Source organism: Myripristis murdjan, chromosome 19 (assembly GCF_902150065.1).
Source record: "Myripristis murdjan chromosome 19, fMyrMur1.1, whole genome shotgun sequence".
Taxonomy (NCBI): Eukaryota; Metazoa; Chordata; class Actinopteri; order Holocentriformes; family Holocentridae; genus Myripristis; species Myripristis murdjan.
In genome coordinates, this window is record NC_043998.1 from 1,226,405 (window position 1) to 1,243,451 (window position 17,047).

Genomic DNA, 17,047 nt, shown 5'->3' on the forward strand with positions numbered 1-17,047 from the left:
GCTCCCTACACGAGCCCAGCACGTGCAGGTCATCAGCGGCTGATTGACAGGAGCAGAGATGGCTGATTATCTTCCCTTACCGTGTGAGTATCAGCGAGCCTCGGTTTCAATGATACGGATCACAAACTTGAAAATCTACCCAGTTTCCAGATTTAATCTACTGACTCCATACCACCAGCTTTCATAAACTAAATATAAATGTCCTATTTGAGAATGACTTTCGTCACCACAGGCCTCATGCAACAACCCCTCTTCCGAGGCAAAACCGGTCATCCTTACATGGCACGTAGCGGGTGATTTCAAGAGAAGCCGCAGCATTCAGCAAAATTCTCCTGAGCAGAACTTCATTTCAGGACGACAGAAAAAAATGACGTCCTTTCATATGCATGTGTACAATTAGCCTGACTCTCTAAACCGAGAGAAAGTGTGTTCTCCAGGAATGACGCAGGATGAAGCAGCCCAGCTGGCATTTTAACATTTATTCAACACTGAATCAACATCATAACTCATGGGTGAATCAATGTTGAATTTGGTTTTGATTTTGCAAACCGAATCAACGTTGATATTGTGATGTTGTTTCAACATGAGTGAACTCATGTTGAAGGCCCAACAGCCCAGCAAGCAATAGACGTCATGTAAACGCCTCGGCTAGATGTAGCCTTAATTTAGCCCGGCTAAGTGTAACCTACATTTAGCCGACATAATTTTGAAATTGGTCAAACATAGTTTTTGCCAACGCAACTTGCAAAATGTACAGTATTCAATCAGGTAAGCAAAGTCAACAGTGATTGCAACAGTGTTTAGTTTAATTTTTTGACATGTTCTATACATAGCCCCAATTTAGCTCACAATTAGACTGGATATTTGTAGCCGACTTCTAGATAGTACTGTTTCGTTGTAGTTTAAACTGCTGTATACTACGTATACTACTGCATAGTGAAAATTTTCACTATGCAGTTTTTGAGATTGATAATATCCCATCATGTCTGCAGTGTCAACAATACATAAAAGTGGTCAGTACCATTTATTTCATATGGTTTATGTGTAGCCACGATTTAGCCTTGAATTTGACTGGCTACGTGTAGCCTGTTCTTAGCCCATCTGGCGAAATCGAGGCAAGCAGTTGTGATTTCAACGGCCCTGATAGACCGGCTATGTGTATCCCACTTCCAGCCAAAGCACTGTTAAAATTGGTTACATGTAACGTTAGCTTTGGCCACAGGACCCTTCTCGATATGGATGCCATAATTTCATGTCAGCAACTATGAAAACAAATTTCCATGAAGTGGTCTACTTTTAGCCACGATTTAGCTCTGAATTTAACATAGCAAATCCCATTTTGCGAATTAATATTAACTTATTAATTGATATTTTTGCTGTCACACATATTAATACACACCATTCTCAGTATTTTACTTTTTCAGTTTAAAAGTAACATAATGAAATTACGATTCTCAACCGCTAGAGGGTAGTTGAACTGCGTCAGAGACAGGACGACTGACATCGCGAGACACCGCGATAATAGGCTGGAAGTGTCGGTTGACCAAGGAGAGCCATTTTGTGAGCAGCCCACGCCACGCCACGCCGCTGCGACGTTATTGCGAGTAAGTGTGTCTTTGTCTCGTCATGTGTTCATTATTTATGTACATTATTTGATATATATGCAGGAACCGTGCTTATATATCGGGAATGTTCGCAGTTTAGACTAAGCCAGTGTACCTTACCTTAACAACACGTGGCTTTTTTTCCTTTCCTTTCCTTTTTTTTTTTTTTTTTTTTTTTAAACCTAATTTATCTAACAGTTAGAAGCTCATGTGCTGGCAATATTCACGCCCATTTCGCATAAGCAGATGATGGTCATTCAAGTTGCATATGTTTCCGTATTTCCCAAAGTAACTGCAGTGCCCGTTCTTGGCTGAACGGTTACCTCCGCCCTAGGTTCTCGACAACCACTCATCCCGAAAACGGCACGGGCGACTCTGCACAAAATTTTACACAATTAAGGGAATTGGTTGGTCTTTTAAATTTATACACTCTCAAAAATGCCGCCTTTATCTGGGAAGCCGTGTTTGGCCAGTAATATCCGCGAAACTATTGTTTCTAGCTTCAGTAAACATTGAACGATGGAAGAGGAAGATGTTCTCAGTAAGGTATGATTGAACTGTTAAGTTTTTATTGCGTGCCTACTTTTTCTGCGGCCCTAGATTTGGGGAGGGAAAAAAAAACGAAATTCCTCAAAGAGAGTTTGTGTGTTTGCATGTGCATTAGTATCCTGGTTTTGAGCCTTATCCATTTTTTTAAATTAAGTATACGTTGTTTACATGGATAATAATAATAATTTTGAAATGTACCTTTGTCCACAATTAATAACTTCCTTAATATGTATCTTGTTTTAGGGTTTTAACCAATGACCTGATGGCAAAATTTAACATGAAGGGTGGTGGGCCAATCGAGAAGCTGCCTTTTGAGAAGACCAGGCTATTCAGTCATGAAATAAGAAATAAGTAGGGTGGCTTCCCATTGTTTTGTTTTTTGTTGTTGTTGCTGTTGTTATTTTTAAGGTATCTTTAGGTTTTTAATTTTTTAAATTTTTAATTATTGTAAATCTTGTTCTTGTTTTCCTGTTAAATATTGTATTATTTCATTATATATTTTTTGTATTGTTTTAAAATGATCCTAATTTGAAGTGTTATATAATTTATATCTTCTATCATTGTTTTTGTTTAGTGTTTTACAAGTTCTAATAATAAATTCTTTACATTTAATCTGTCTGGATGGTTTTCCTTGTATTTGAATAAATAGAATCCTCAATCCATTATTTTTCAGTCTGTTAGATGTATATAGTAGTTGTTCAGTAGCTGTGTCTTAACTGATGGCTAAGCTGCATTTGGGCGACGGTTAGACGTCTACTAAATTTTAACTGACAGCCCAAATTTTGCCGTGTTTTAGCCTAGATGTTATTTTGGCCTCTATTAGACGTATATATGTAGTCGTTCATTTGACGTCTAATTGATGACTAGGCTATACTTGGGCAATGGCTAGACGTCTACTAAATTTTCACTGACAGCCCAAATTTTGCCGTGTTTTAGCCCAGACGTCAGGTCTACGTATAGACGTCTATTAGACGTCTTTTAAACTAAAAAATGCTTGCTGGGAGTGAATTAATATAGAAAATTCCCCGCGGAAATTTTGAGAGTGCCTCGGGGCGTTGCCAGGGGGTGCGCGTCTGAATCACTAAGAAGTAAGAAGGAGAAACTCTGAACGTGCTTGCCACCCTTGCGACCGCGTGGTAACCCACCAGCCCTATGCTGTTTGTAGGTTGTGTAGTGTTGTTGCTTTTGTTCAGGTGGGGAGTTGAACCCTGGTCTCCTGCAGGCAGAAAGCTTATCTGCTGGACTACTGCTGCTTGTGTGAGCGGAGCCAGAAATGAGGCTCTATAACGCTCACAGCATGAGTGACTGGTGCTTGGCAGAAAATCGCCTAAAAGTAGTGGTCAAACAACTGCTTTTTTCTCAATGACAGTAGGTCCGAGGTAAAATGAAAGGTATCATGAGAAAGGTAAGGCTTTGGGCTTTCAAACTGTGTCAAAATTATTTGCCAACTCCCCAAAATGCCCGAGATTCGGCTTAAAAAAAGTGTGTGTTTCTCCTTCTCTAGCTTGTGGGTTCCAGGTATAATGGGAGTCAATGGGGAAGAGAGCTGGCACTCCTGCCTCGTCAAGTGTCACAGTGTAAAAAGTATAAGTTGCTTTGCTTTTCTAGTTACATTTTTCAAAGCAGAAATATTTTTCCTACTACTTTCCCACTACTTTCCTCTTTCTATTCATTGCAGCCTATTAGTAAATGTTTGACAGTTTTTGGTGTATTGCAGTTGGGTCCAGTGGGGTGTTTTCCTATAATATGCAGAGTCTAGTCAAGTCCTGTGTGGCCTATTTTTAAGTGGATCTCCTCCCTTGGGCTCCTGCACTGTATCAGTAATATTCCAATATTCTTGCCAAATTTTGTGTATTTGATCCTTTATAAGATTTACGACTTCTGCCTTATGTCTATTGTCTGTATCATTTTCTATACTTCCTGCTTATGAAGTCTCATGTGATCTCGAGATTACCTCTTTCTATTCAAATACACCACATGCAGGACACAAACTCATCTGTGTCTATTTTTAATATATAAAATGTATATTTTTGAATTTTTAAATTGAAGAACATTATGAACAAAATACAAAAAATGCTAGTAAAATAAAAAGAACCATCATAATGATAATTTTAAAATAGAACACTGAAGAGGACAATAGGTTGAGTCAACATACAGATCTTGTTAAAATTTCAACGTTGATTTATTGATAGGTTGTCAACCTTTCCGCAATTATTTAGCTTTACATATTATTTCAACATTGTTTCAATGTTGAAACAACAACTGACATGTTTTAAATTATATTTCAATGTTGAACGTCGGTTGAATGCCAGCTGGGTATTATTTCAACATTGTTCCAATGTTGAAACAACAACTGACAAGTTTTAAATTATATTTCAATGTTGAACGTCGGTTGAATGCCAGCTGGTAGTGATTCCTTCTCAGTCCCTTCTTAAAACTTTTACTTAAGACTTTTACAGACATTTGGAAAAAATAGTTTTAGTTTTAATTGTCTTATAGGTTTTTACACTCCAAACAGTTTTTTAAAAACCTGATGAGTGTATGACTTTTATTGATGACTTATTATATTTTATATATTGCTGCCTCTTTGAGGCACTCTGCAGTGTTGAGCTCCACAAATGAGGAGGAGGATGATGATGACGATGATGATAATGATGATTATTATTATCATTATTATAATTCATAGGTCTAACATTATTTCATATTAACTGCCCTCCACTGAGATTCTGAATGAATGATAGGGCTAACAACTTTACACACTTATGGCACTTATTTCAAATGAACTATTAACATGCTTTACAGTGTAAATACAAAAATAACATAGGCCTATTTGCTCGAGAAAAACATGAATCTCAGGTGTGGCCCTCTCTCCAGTCCAAGCCCGGAGTGGCTAATCAGGAGGACCGGGACAATTCCCGGTGGGCTGGTCTGATGTTTGGGCCGCGAGGGCCGGTGTTCACTTTTTTTATTTTTTATTTTTTGGGGGCCGGTGTTCAGTCATGGCACTGGGTTGATCACGTATGCTGCTTACCGCTGTCCCTGGGCCACCTCCGCCTCCACTGGCAGCTCTTTTTTTTTTTTTTTTTTTTTTTTTTTTTGCAGACGCACCCTGACGTAACACGTCCGTGCACTCGGTCAGTGGTGTTTGAAAGATGGAAAATAGAAAGAGCAAGGGTGGTGCGGAGAAGGCAAGAATTAAAACGAGGAAAGCTCTGGAAACAGACGCAGCCAAATGTGCTAAAATTGGAAACTTTTTCACTAAAACGAGCTCGCCGTTTGAAACGACAAATGAGGACGATGAAACGGGTAAGGCAAGATGTTGAACTTTGCCTGCAAACCACCGTTCAAGTTAATTAATTATCAAGTCAATGAATTGTGTGGCATTGTGGCATATAACATATCGTCATAAAATTTAAATAATAGTATGATGCGACGCCACATAACTGGGAAACTTTGTCTTGTAGCCCCTCAGAGTCAGAAGCAAGATCCAGCACCAAGCACCAGGCATGAGCCCACAAGTCCAGAGTGGGCAGGAAGGATTGCTCATTGAGTGAATATTATTAGAATTAATATAATGAAGAGTATGGTGTAGACCTGCTCTATATGAAAAGTGTCCTGAGATGCTAGATGATTCAGCACTACATTAATGAAACTGACCTGAATTGGTGAGAAGGCTTTGTAAAAAGGGGAGATTTGTGGTGAGAATTATGACAATTTTTAAAATGTGATTTGGTGTCAGAAGCAGAGCCAGGAGCCAGTAGTGATGGGGGGATTGCTCCTGTCAGTATGGAAGGAACAGGTGAGCTGTTGTAACAGAGTGCGTGAACAAGCAAGCATTAGTTCCAATATAACCACTTTCTGTGCCCAAACGAAAAGGCATCAAGAGTCGGGGCGGAAAAGAGAAAAAAGAAGAAACAGCGAGATGATGCTCGCGCATCACTTGCAGGTAAGACAATGTTTTAAATAACAATTGTTAATTTTATAACATTTAGCCTTAGTATGCATGTCTATGCTCATGCCAGGTAACACTACCGTCAACAAACTTTGTAACGTTAGCTCCCACTATCCATGTTCAGACTTAAATGTTATGTTGCTAATAATTGATGCTGGGCTAGCTAGTTATTTTTAGTTGTGGATATATGGATTATTGAATGCAATAGCTGGGTTTCAGTCACGTGACTATGATGACGCGCGATTTCAGATGGAGGGCAGGAAGTAAAAATGGTGAGAACATCTATGGAGGAAACCGTTGCAGAGAGTCTGTATTGCACGGATTTAGATCCAGTTTCAAGATAAAGATACAAGCAATTAATTAACAAATATGTTGGACGTGACCCGAAGCTCATGAAGATGAGTGAGTTTTCGAGTGAACTTAAAGATTTGCCGACAATCAAGGCTGTTGATATCACAAACTATCTGGACCTTCAGACATCACACTACACCAGACAGCAGATGAAAGCCTATAAAAGTCTGGAGGCATAGAACTTTTTTTGTCAGCGGGTGGGTCCACAACCTCGGTACCAAACGGCTCCACGATGATTATCGTTTGGTCTTCGCCAGGGTGAGTGTTTGTTCTTATATTGTTTTATGTGTTAAGATGCAGTAGCGGCTATAATGTCAACAAACATGCAACACATCTTAACGACGTTAGCCTGACAGTCGTTTTAGTTTTTTGGTAACCGAGGTTGACTGTCGGAGTCTACCGACTCAACGTCACCCAACGACTACCGGTAACTTAATAATCATTACTAAGTAAATGAGCATTTAACGACAACATAGTGCTATATAAACACAGCCACAAAAACCAAGTTAGCTAGCTAACATACCTCTGACGAAGTGGTCGCTGCAGACACGGGCATTAGCAGACTCTGCTCCTCCAGACGGAGATTTAAAATCCACTTTTTACGGCGTTGTTCTGTGAGCTTTTTACATTTCTCACCTTTGTGAACGACAGTCTTTGGCACTCTATAAAACCCCTTTTCCTTTTCTCGGTTAGAACGTTTGGAGCAGCCGTAAACTACACAAAACATGGGCATTTTTTCAGACAGCAGGTCCTCAGTAATTAAGCTACTTCAGTTCCTGCCCTCCATCTGAATTTCGCGCTCTCACGATGCAGCAATGTGACGTCACATGAAAGTAAGCTATCGCAGACATGGAAAAATCTACCCGAGCCACATACTTTACAACGACGGAGCAGACAATAATCATTAATAAATACGAGGAATATAAATCAATAATCCAGGCAAAAAGCAACACAATTGCAGCTGCCAACAGCCGCAAGGAATGCTGGCAAAAAAATCACTGACGGTGTCAATGCGTAAATTAGTGGGATTATAAAATTACTTCCCCACCATGACGGCACGAGTAGATCTGACTACTGTAACATTTCTGTGTTCAATAAATGAATGTGTCTCCCACTCAGCCATACACTCCTGCAGACGAACTGGTCCTCTCTCACAGTGAGGGTCGACCCTTGCTGGAGGTCTGCCCTCAGTCTGAGTTTCGTCAGAATCGTCACTTTGATTCAAATGGTTTTGATATTTCATTTTATAAACCATCTGGCGCCTCGTGTTTATTCTGCTGGTTAAAATATTATTTCACTGTCACTTAAAGACTGTAAAACATTTGGCACCAACTCTCATGTGGACTTTTCAGGGCAGACACCCTAAATACTAAATATGAGCAAACTAATGGAAACCTGAAGGAGCCCAGAGGCTGGCGTGTATTTTATCAGACTTTTATTTAACCCTCTGAATTAAATTCCCCTCATTTATTTTCAAAAACCTTTTTTTTAAAAAATCATTACATCAGTCTATCAATTTTTGGCTGGACAGTGCAGAGTCATGAGTAAAAAAAAAAAATACAAGAAGAATTGTAAAATGTATTAATTTTATAAAATAAGAAGAAAGGGAAAATGGACAGGCCATTTTCCAAGAGAGCTGATTGGTCAGTAGGTGGGGCTTTTCTACCTGCTGAGCTCTTATCCTGAACTTAACCTGCTCCGGGGCAGGTTAGGTGTTCAGCATACGTTACCACGGCAACGGAGCCCGATAAAAAGTAAGCCACCTTTATGGTACAGAAAAGCCAGGGTTAAGCCTGAAGTTAGCTCACTAAGCCGAAATCCAGCTTAATGGTACAGGACTCTGATCTCCTGTTTTGGTCAAAGCAGCTCAGAGGGCTGTACTACGAAGGAGGCATAGCCAGGCTTTGTGTTCGCTATCAGGCTCAACAAAACCTAAAGCTCCAGTCAAAGTTAAGTGGTATCACGACGGTAGTTATCATCAAGGTTTGTTAAGTCCGGCTGTCAGCTTTGTGCTCTGTGCGCGTTCACATAAAAGGGGGCGTTTTGGCCTCATATGATTCTACTTCCGTGCAAAATGGACAGTTCACGGGCTGCATATTTCACGCAAGAGGAGCAGCTTGTCCTCATGGAAAGCTATGAAAATTAAAAAAAAAAAAAAAAAGTAAAATTAACGCTAAGAGCAACACTGTGGCCGCAAATAAGGCGAGAGAGGAGTGCTGGAGAAAATTGCTGACCGAGTGAATGCGTATGTCAACACTGACTCATTATATTCTATATATTCATTCAGTATTATGAATTTTAGTTTAGAAATCTGTAACTTCAGTAGCTTTATGGGAGTGTTGGCTAGGAATTGGAGGTAAAGCCTGAGGTTAAGTCAGGTGATTGATGGTGTGTGTGGGTGAGTCTAGCAGTGTCGGACGGAGCTGGCGGTGGTTACCATGGTTACATGACAATTTTGACCACTATTGACGCTGCGTAGAGCTACTTGTCAGTAGTTTCAGATAACTGTTCGTTACATTTGAAGTTTAACTAGAATTATGGAGCCATTTCTGTTGATGTTTGTTTGCTCCTTTTTTGTTAAATCTGTTTTTCTAAATAGGAATAAGTGGCGTTTGGAGTGCGTTTGAATCACCACGGGCTGCTCCCATCCAATCAGCACCTTCGGATGCCGTGACAGTCACCGTTATAATATAAAGGGTTTCCTTTAAAAAGTAGGCTACTATAACAAAAGCTGTGTCCCAATTCAGGGTCTGCATCCTTCGAAGTCCAGGTCCTCCGAAGTCCGGGTCCTTCGGAGGACCCAGACTTCAACCGAAGCATCCTCCCCCGTCAACTAACGGCAACAAAATGGGACGGTCTAGCCTTCGGAGTATTTCCTGGTTGCGTAACCGCCGTTACTGCCGTTTCCATGACAACAAACTCCGGAGACCGAAATATAACGTTTCTTTCTGTCAGACAAGACAGAACAGGGGTTTTGGTTTAACATATATGGCGTTGGATGTTCAAATGAGTAAAAAACGAATATTTTTAATGTGAAATCTGAACTTTTCTCCGACTGAGCAGCAGCACGCAAAGCATTTTGGGATACGGGAGGCCGAGAAGGATAGTCGCGGTGCAGCCTCCGAATCGGCTACCAACGGCTGGAAAGGAGGCCGCATTTGAAGTGCGCATTTGAAGGATCCTTCGGCTTTGGATGAATTGGGACAGGCCTTCGCGCAGTGTTGTGACGTAACTGGCCTTCAAATGCGAACTTCGAAGGATGTGGACCCTGAATTGGGACACAGCTAAAGTCTGTGATACAACGGAATGTTTCTAACAAACGTGCAGTCTGTGCCACAGACATATAAGCTGTGTCCCAATTCAGGGTCTGCATCCTTCGAAGTCCGCATTTGAAGGCCAGTTACGTCACAACACTGCGCGAAGGCCTGTCCCAATTCATCCAAAGCCGAAGGATCCTTCAAATGCGCACTTCAAATGCGGCCTCCTTTCCAGCCGTTGGTAGCCGATTCGGAGGCTGCACCGCGACTATCCTTCTCGGCCTCCCGTATCCCAAAATGCTTTGCGTGCTGCTGCTCAGTCGGAGAAAAGTTCAGATTTCACATTATAAATATTCGTTTTTTACTCATTTGAACATCCAACGCCATATATGTTAAACCAAAACCCCTGTTCTGTCTTGTCTGACAGAAAGAAATGTTATATTTCAGTCTCCGGAGTTTGTTGTCATGGAAACGGCGGTAACGGCGGTTACGCAACCAGGAAATACTCCGAAGGCTAGACCGTCCCATTTCGTTGCCGTTAGTTGACGGGGGAGGATGCTTCGGTTGAAGTCCGGGTCCTCCGAAGGACCCGGACTTCGAAGGATGCAGACCCTGAATTGGGACACAGCTACAGACTGGATGCCTCACGGTGGAATCCCAGTAGACTGACGTCCGATGGCGGCGCCATCTTGCTGCGGTCGACCCCGTGATTCACTGTGCATTATTGTATAACCAATACAAGCTTTCAGAAATAAATATCTATTCCCCTTGAATATTTTGAAGTTGTAGTGGTATAGTTGTTATCACACAAGACTTGCAAGACTGTAATGTTGATGATTATCTAAAATGTGAAAATATTGGTGATTATCTAAAATGTGAAAACTTGCATATATGGTTCTTTGTCAGAGGTCCTCATTTGATCATTTTCTTTTTGATATAATCAAATTCTCAAGGTAAATATATACACATTAATGTGATAGTCTAAATAGTGTAATATTGATGATTATCTAAAATGTGAAAAAATATGGTTCTTCATCTGAGGTTCTCATGTAGTTATTGTACCTGTGAACACTCTGCCAGACCACCAAGTTTCACACACACACATTAGTATTCAAATAGACTTAGACTTTCTTTATTGTCATTGCACACACACACACACACACACACAAAACAGCAGTGAGTTTTTTGCAACGAAATGTAGCTGCTTGGCTTTCAGATTACATCAGAGATGGAATTGTGGGGCAGTTTAAATAACTAAAATATAATCTATATAACTAGTGCGTAAAAAACAAGACCTAAATAATACTGAGTGCAATGGCTCAGTAGAAAGTCAAGCATTAACATGAGACCCAAAAAATACATTAAGCCGTCTATGCTGTGGGAATGGCTTGAGGGAATTTGTTTAAAATGCACACTGAGTACAGGGTTTTCCCATAGCTTTTTGGGGGGCTCAGGTGGTCCCTGGTAAGTAATAATGGGTAAGTTATAATGACCAAATTAAACTAAACATGTGTCTTACATGTGAAAGGTGATTCCCTGTTGTCTGGATTGTGCAGTACGTCGGTTTTTACAATCGTAGGCTGCACAATGTTGACGCATTTTCCATCGACATGCTTTATTATTGTCACCGAGTCCCACTCTGTGTTTGGGCGGTCGACCGCTTCAAGATGGCCGCCAACTCTGCCGTGAAAAAAGGGGGAGTGGCCAATCTAGCCTCTTTCTATGTCTATGGTCTGTGCACCACTAATAGTATACCTGCATTGTGCAGGTATACTATTAGCACCATGCACACCGTTTGCCCTACTGTGAGCACACACCTTCTATCCGTGGCATTCCTGACACTTGGCTCAACAAGTGAGCAAATGCAATGTATTCCCTCAGATGAAAATCTATACCGCTCATGGAGAATATCGACAGGAAATGCCAGCAGATCCGCGCGATCCCTAAATCCTCTTTGTCTCCGTAATGAGCCACGGACAGTCCTGGCTCCCAGGTCCACCGGATCATCAGTGAATGGTGACACCATCTCTGACAGAGTTAAATGGTGAGATAGCGCCGCTTTTATAGCCGGGCGGGGTTACACTTAGCTCATAACCTGGTCGGGACCAGGTTATGAGTTAAGCATAAGTTACCATGGTGATCTAGCCGGGTTACAAGAGAGCCACCTTCGTGATACAGGAAAGCCTGGCTTTAGACTCAACATACCTCGCTAACCCACTAAACCCGCTTCGTAGTACACCCCTCAGATGTACAACATTAGTATTATTATTCACTGATTCTTGAGAATTTGGATAAATCACGTCTCACTAAGAAAAATGCTATTTCTGCTGGAAATTTACAACATTTTAATGAATAAAAAGAATCAAGGGCATAATCAGGGGGTCCTTTGCACATTTGTAAGGTTCTTTTATAGGTTTATTTTTAATTTGTATTCATTTAATGATTATATGTTGGCCCATGGCCTACAAAACCAGTTGTCCTCAGATAGGAGATAATCATTTCAACTTGATTAAAACAACAAAAAGTAATAATTTCATTGAATAATATCTTTACCACATGAAAGAGTACATCATAATATGTATTAAAAACTACAAACGATGGGTTTTGAACAATATTTACTATTATTTTGTGGTTGCTCAAAATGTGTCCCAGATATTCGTCACCACCGTCAGATATATATTTAAAAAATAATAATAAAAAAACTACAAGGTCAGTTACATTCCTGAGGAGCCCTTTTCAAACCTTCAGCTCTACTGCATGCTTCAAGACCAGTCAGACTCCTGGAAGTTTTCTATTTTCTCTTAAATCTCTTCATATTTTTGGACACTGATACTGTCACAACCATAAATTGTCAACACCGTCACTTCTGTATAAAAAATATTAAATTAGATTATGGAATAAATGTATACTTTTTAAGAAGAGGTCTGATGCAGGTAGCAACAGGGTGAAAACAAGCTGGCTAATGTGAACAACTCATGCTTATCATGTGAAAGAGTAGGTTTTTGTCACCACCGTCAGACGTCACCACCGTCAGGTTTTCTGTGTGACGGTGATGACTGAAGTCTGAAAAATGCTTATAACAGTGCTTTAACCAAATGGTTAAATAAAGTTGTTAAGCAAGAAGCCATTGACTTGAGTGGTATAAATTTTGGAATTGTATGTTTTAATTAGGCGACTGTCACCACCGTCAGATTAGTGTCACCACCGTCAGAGGCAGTTATATTGGTTTTAAATGAATATGCTTACAATATGTTTCTTTGGTGCTGTTGAGTTATTAAAGTCTCTTATGTTTTTCAAATTAAAAAAAAAAAACAAAACATTATGGTGACGGTGTTGACAAAAACAAAGTAGCCTAATAACTGGAAAAACCTATTTTATGAAAAAAATGCAAAATGAGGGGGTTGCACCGGTACATTGCTGAACAGCCAAGACCTTGGCCTATAATGATATACCTTCAGATTTTGTAATTTAACGCACTTTTTTTTTTTTTTTTTCAAAATTAAAACCTGTTTTATCCAAATTCCCAAGAATCAGTGTATTGTGAGTTTTCAATCCAAAATGTACTTAAAATTTGCACTGATATTGTTCTATTATAATACTTGAAGTTGAAATCTTGTTTAGTTTTATAAAAGTATTGGATAGTGTTACATATTTTTATAATCTCCTTGTTTTCTCATTTGATACACGTTATCATGAATTTCTAAAGAAAGACTAAAATTTGCACTACATATTGCAAGGTTTGTTCTTGTTCTATTTTGCACTAAAAGTAAAAGCTGTTTTACATGGGAATTCATTGTACCCTGCTTAGTTTTTTTAGGTATTGCATGGATAACATTAACTCAGGGTTTATTTACACACACACACCCATTCAATACAAAGGGTAAATCCAAAATAGTGATCTTATTGTCAAAGCAGAGGGATGTGGCGCCGCGCCACCCTGTGGAATATTTACAAATGTCCACACAGACCATTGCCAAATGAAATTATCATGATTTCAGGATAATTCAAACTCAGATATCCCACCAATAGAATATATATGGGATGTCTAAGTTTGAATGATTCTGATCGAAATATTAACCCACACCTTCTTAGCATCCAGTACAGTCTGATACCACCCTGTTAGTCTCATGTGTAATGTTTAGGTCTTAATGGGTTAAAAATAAATAAATATAAAAATGAGCCAGTCTTTTGAACGGCTCTTTGAAAGGAACGGATCCTCAAGATCTGGCTCCCTTCAAAGAGCCATGAATCCTTTCTCTAATACGTTCACAAAATAATGAGTTGATGAATGAAAAACAGCTCTTGGTAACCTGAACTTTGAAGAAACCTTGCAACTGAACGTGATGTGATACGCCAAATTAGACAGGTGATTATCAAGTTTAGAAATTGTTCTATGCCGACATTTTTGAGAGGTTCATAGACCAAGAGCGACATCTGCTGGTGAAACTGTAACTTGAAAATTCAATCTTAAAGTTATGTAGATTTCCCCCCTCTTCATATTCATAGTTTTCAAATTATGTACAGAATTTTTATATTGTGCCCCATCAATCCTTGTCTACAAAGGTAAAATAATTATTTTCTTATGTACCAGTGTTTTAAACATAGGCCTACATAATCCTATAATTAATTATGAAATATTTTTTGTACCATGGTTCAAAACTGTATTTCACTGTAGAATGCCTGAGTATTTTGTCTTGTAATTCTGACTACAGGGTCAATGCTTAGATATGTGCAAGGAGGAACTCAAGGCCAAGAGGAAAATTTAGTTGATCAACCATCCACCAGCAGTTCAAGCAAACAACATCAACCACCAACCAGCAGGTCTGTAGACTCTGCAACAGCACCCAGCCCTGACCAACAACCATCAACTACCAGTTCAGGTACAGATACAACTCAGCATTCAGCCGCCACTTCTGAAGGCAGAGGGAGTCCATCAGCATGCGACACTGTAGAGACGTATGTGCCCCCTCCAACTGATCCTGCTCTATGGCCAGCACACATTGGGGACGTGGCTCAGAAACTGTCATATGATGACCTGATTGCTGATTTTGCAGCCAGGAAATGCAGACGTGTGCCTCTGTAGGGCCTCTAACAACTGGTGCTTGTGAAAATATCTGGTACATAGTTTTATAGAATAGCATGGTCTTTTGTAGAGAGTTCCTTTGTTAAGTAAATTTTATTGTGTAGTTATTTGTGCTTATGTGAAATTCGCACTTTCAAACTCTTATTTAAAGTTCCTTATTTAAAGATACTTTATAAGATATTTATTTATTATTTTAAATTATTTTATTTTATTTATTTATTTTAATGTTTGGTGCCATTGTTAATGCAAAATTAGTTAGTTTTAGTTAGTTTTTAATCAAGATTTTAATTTATCCTCTTATTTACTTGCGAGTGTTTCCAGAACATTAATATTGAGAAGTTATTTTGGAAATAAAGAGAAACACACTCAGAAATACTGAATTATTGTGATGACTCCCGAGCTATTCTGCAAATTGAATAAATACCACACATAGCAATACAAAACTGCTTTGCTAGCTCAATCATGTTGTAACTAGAATATCTGCTGGAAAAAAATATTTTTTTCATGGACTGATAGTTATACTTCTGCCGACTTCTCAGTCATTTTTAAGCTAACAGGTGCTGTGATAACAACCAACTTATATTGACAGTTATATTTAAATACAGGCTACTGCTTCCCAGTGTTGGTGCCAGAACAAAGATCTATCTTTTCATAAACTCACCAGCAGATGTTTTATTTCAGCTGGGGGTGTGTCACTCCAATTTAACCTTAGCTCCGATTAATATGGCTAAGCAGCAAAAGTAACAACAGTAAGCAGTAACATTAAGGCTGAACAGTTATATAATTTCAGCCCCACCTTTCGAGGACTTTTGCTAATCACCTTTTCAGGCTGAAGACGACAGTTTTCACATATATGTTGATTTATTAAATGTTCATTTCAATGTACAGATGCAAACAAATTGACAAATTAATTAAATCAATGGTCTAGGCAACTCATAAAGAATAAACAAATGACTGACGATTAATAGGTTAATTAATAACTGATAACATTACCACATTAATAACATGAACAAAGTTATAGCTGCACATCTCTGTGGAAAATCTTACAGGTACTGTCTGTGGTGCTGAATCTGCCTCAGCAGGTACTGTCCTGGTTCTGAATCTGCCTCAGCAGGTACTCTCCGTGGTGCTGACTCTGCCTCAGCAGGTACTGTCCCTGGTGCTGACTCTGCCTCAGCAGGCACTAGGGAGTTTAAACAAAGGCGGATTGTGTGGCGGCTACGGCAACCGGAAATGGCTCTCTCCTGACGCTCTTGTCGTAGCTGTCAAATCCACAGGAGTCATTAAGCAAACTACCACGACTGCGGCAGCGTTTTCCTCAGCGTTAACGCTGTGCAGTTTTATTAATTAAAAGTGTTACACTCATAGTGAGCGCTTTCAAGTTTTTTTGCTATTCAAATGTATTGTCATTATTAAGTGCAGGTAGAGAGCAAAACGGAAAGAAGTGTGCATTTCGGACAATAATTGAAAGATTTAAATAATAATAATATATTATTAATAATAATAATTAATTTATCACAATTAAGCACACATCTGATCAGAGTGTGAAGGGATAGTTCGGTGCGTGACCTGCATGACCTGCAAGAACACATTTAATTTCAGAAATACGAGGAAAACTATTTAATTGACTCACCTGTATCACGCGTTGTAGCTACTACGTGAGAATGATCCTTTCGCTGTTGTAGATCAGGCTACTACGGCAGACAACGTCGGCACGACGGCTGAAGTCTCGATCAGCAGAGCGCAGATCCATTTCCGGTTGCCGTAGCCGCCGCACAATCCGCCTTTGCTTAAACTCCCTATTGTCTGTGGTGCTGAATCTGCCTCAGCGGGTACTGTCCATGGTGCTGAATCTGCCTCAGCAGGTACTGTCCGTGGTGATGAGTCTTCTGAGGAATTTCATTCTCTTTATTATAGAAATTAAAGTTCCATAAAATTCACGGAGGAACTTGTTTAGCTCCTCTGTACTTACAGTTGAGAAATCAGCTGTTTGCCTGGTGTTTTTCAGGTAGTCTTGTAGACATGTGACGGCCCAAGACATTGACTGGGCCATACTGGCTTCATTTCCTGACCTCTCCAGCTGATCCAGCTCTTCACTCGTCACTCTGTGTATCTTGGCTTTTTCTGTTCTGTCTTGTCTTCCTCATTCAGCCATTCATCCAAACTTAGCCAAATAAACCAAAATTGACAACAAAACGGTCCATTATGCAGGCTAACAAAGTTGACAGCAGATGTGGGTTTCAGTGAAACG

The 17,047-nt window shown here is 39.7% G+C and overlaps 1 protein-coding gene across 3 annotated transcripts in view; it reads left to right on the forward strand.

The window, feature by feature from the left end:
• fmn2b (formin 2b) overlaps positions 1–17,047 on the forward strand; it is an 89,447-nt gene continuing 72,400 nt past the window's right edge. The window contains exon 1 of one of the 3 annotated variants that reach the window (XM_030078469.1): positions 1–83. The gene's annotated coding sequence lies outside the window, so the exon portion shown is untranslated. Of the gene's footprint in view, positions 84–6,042; positions 6,100–17,047 lie in introns of those variants that run through there. The other 2 variants (XM_030078470.1, XM_030078471.1) reach the window with 2 other exon arrangements.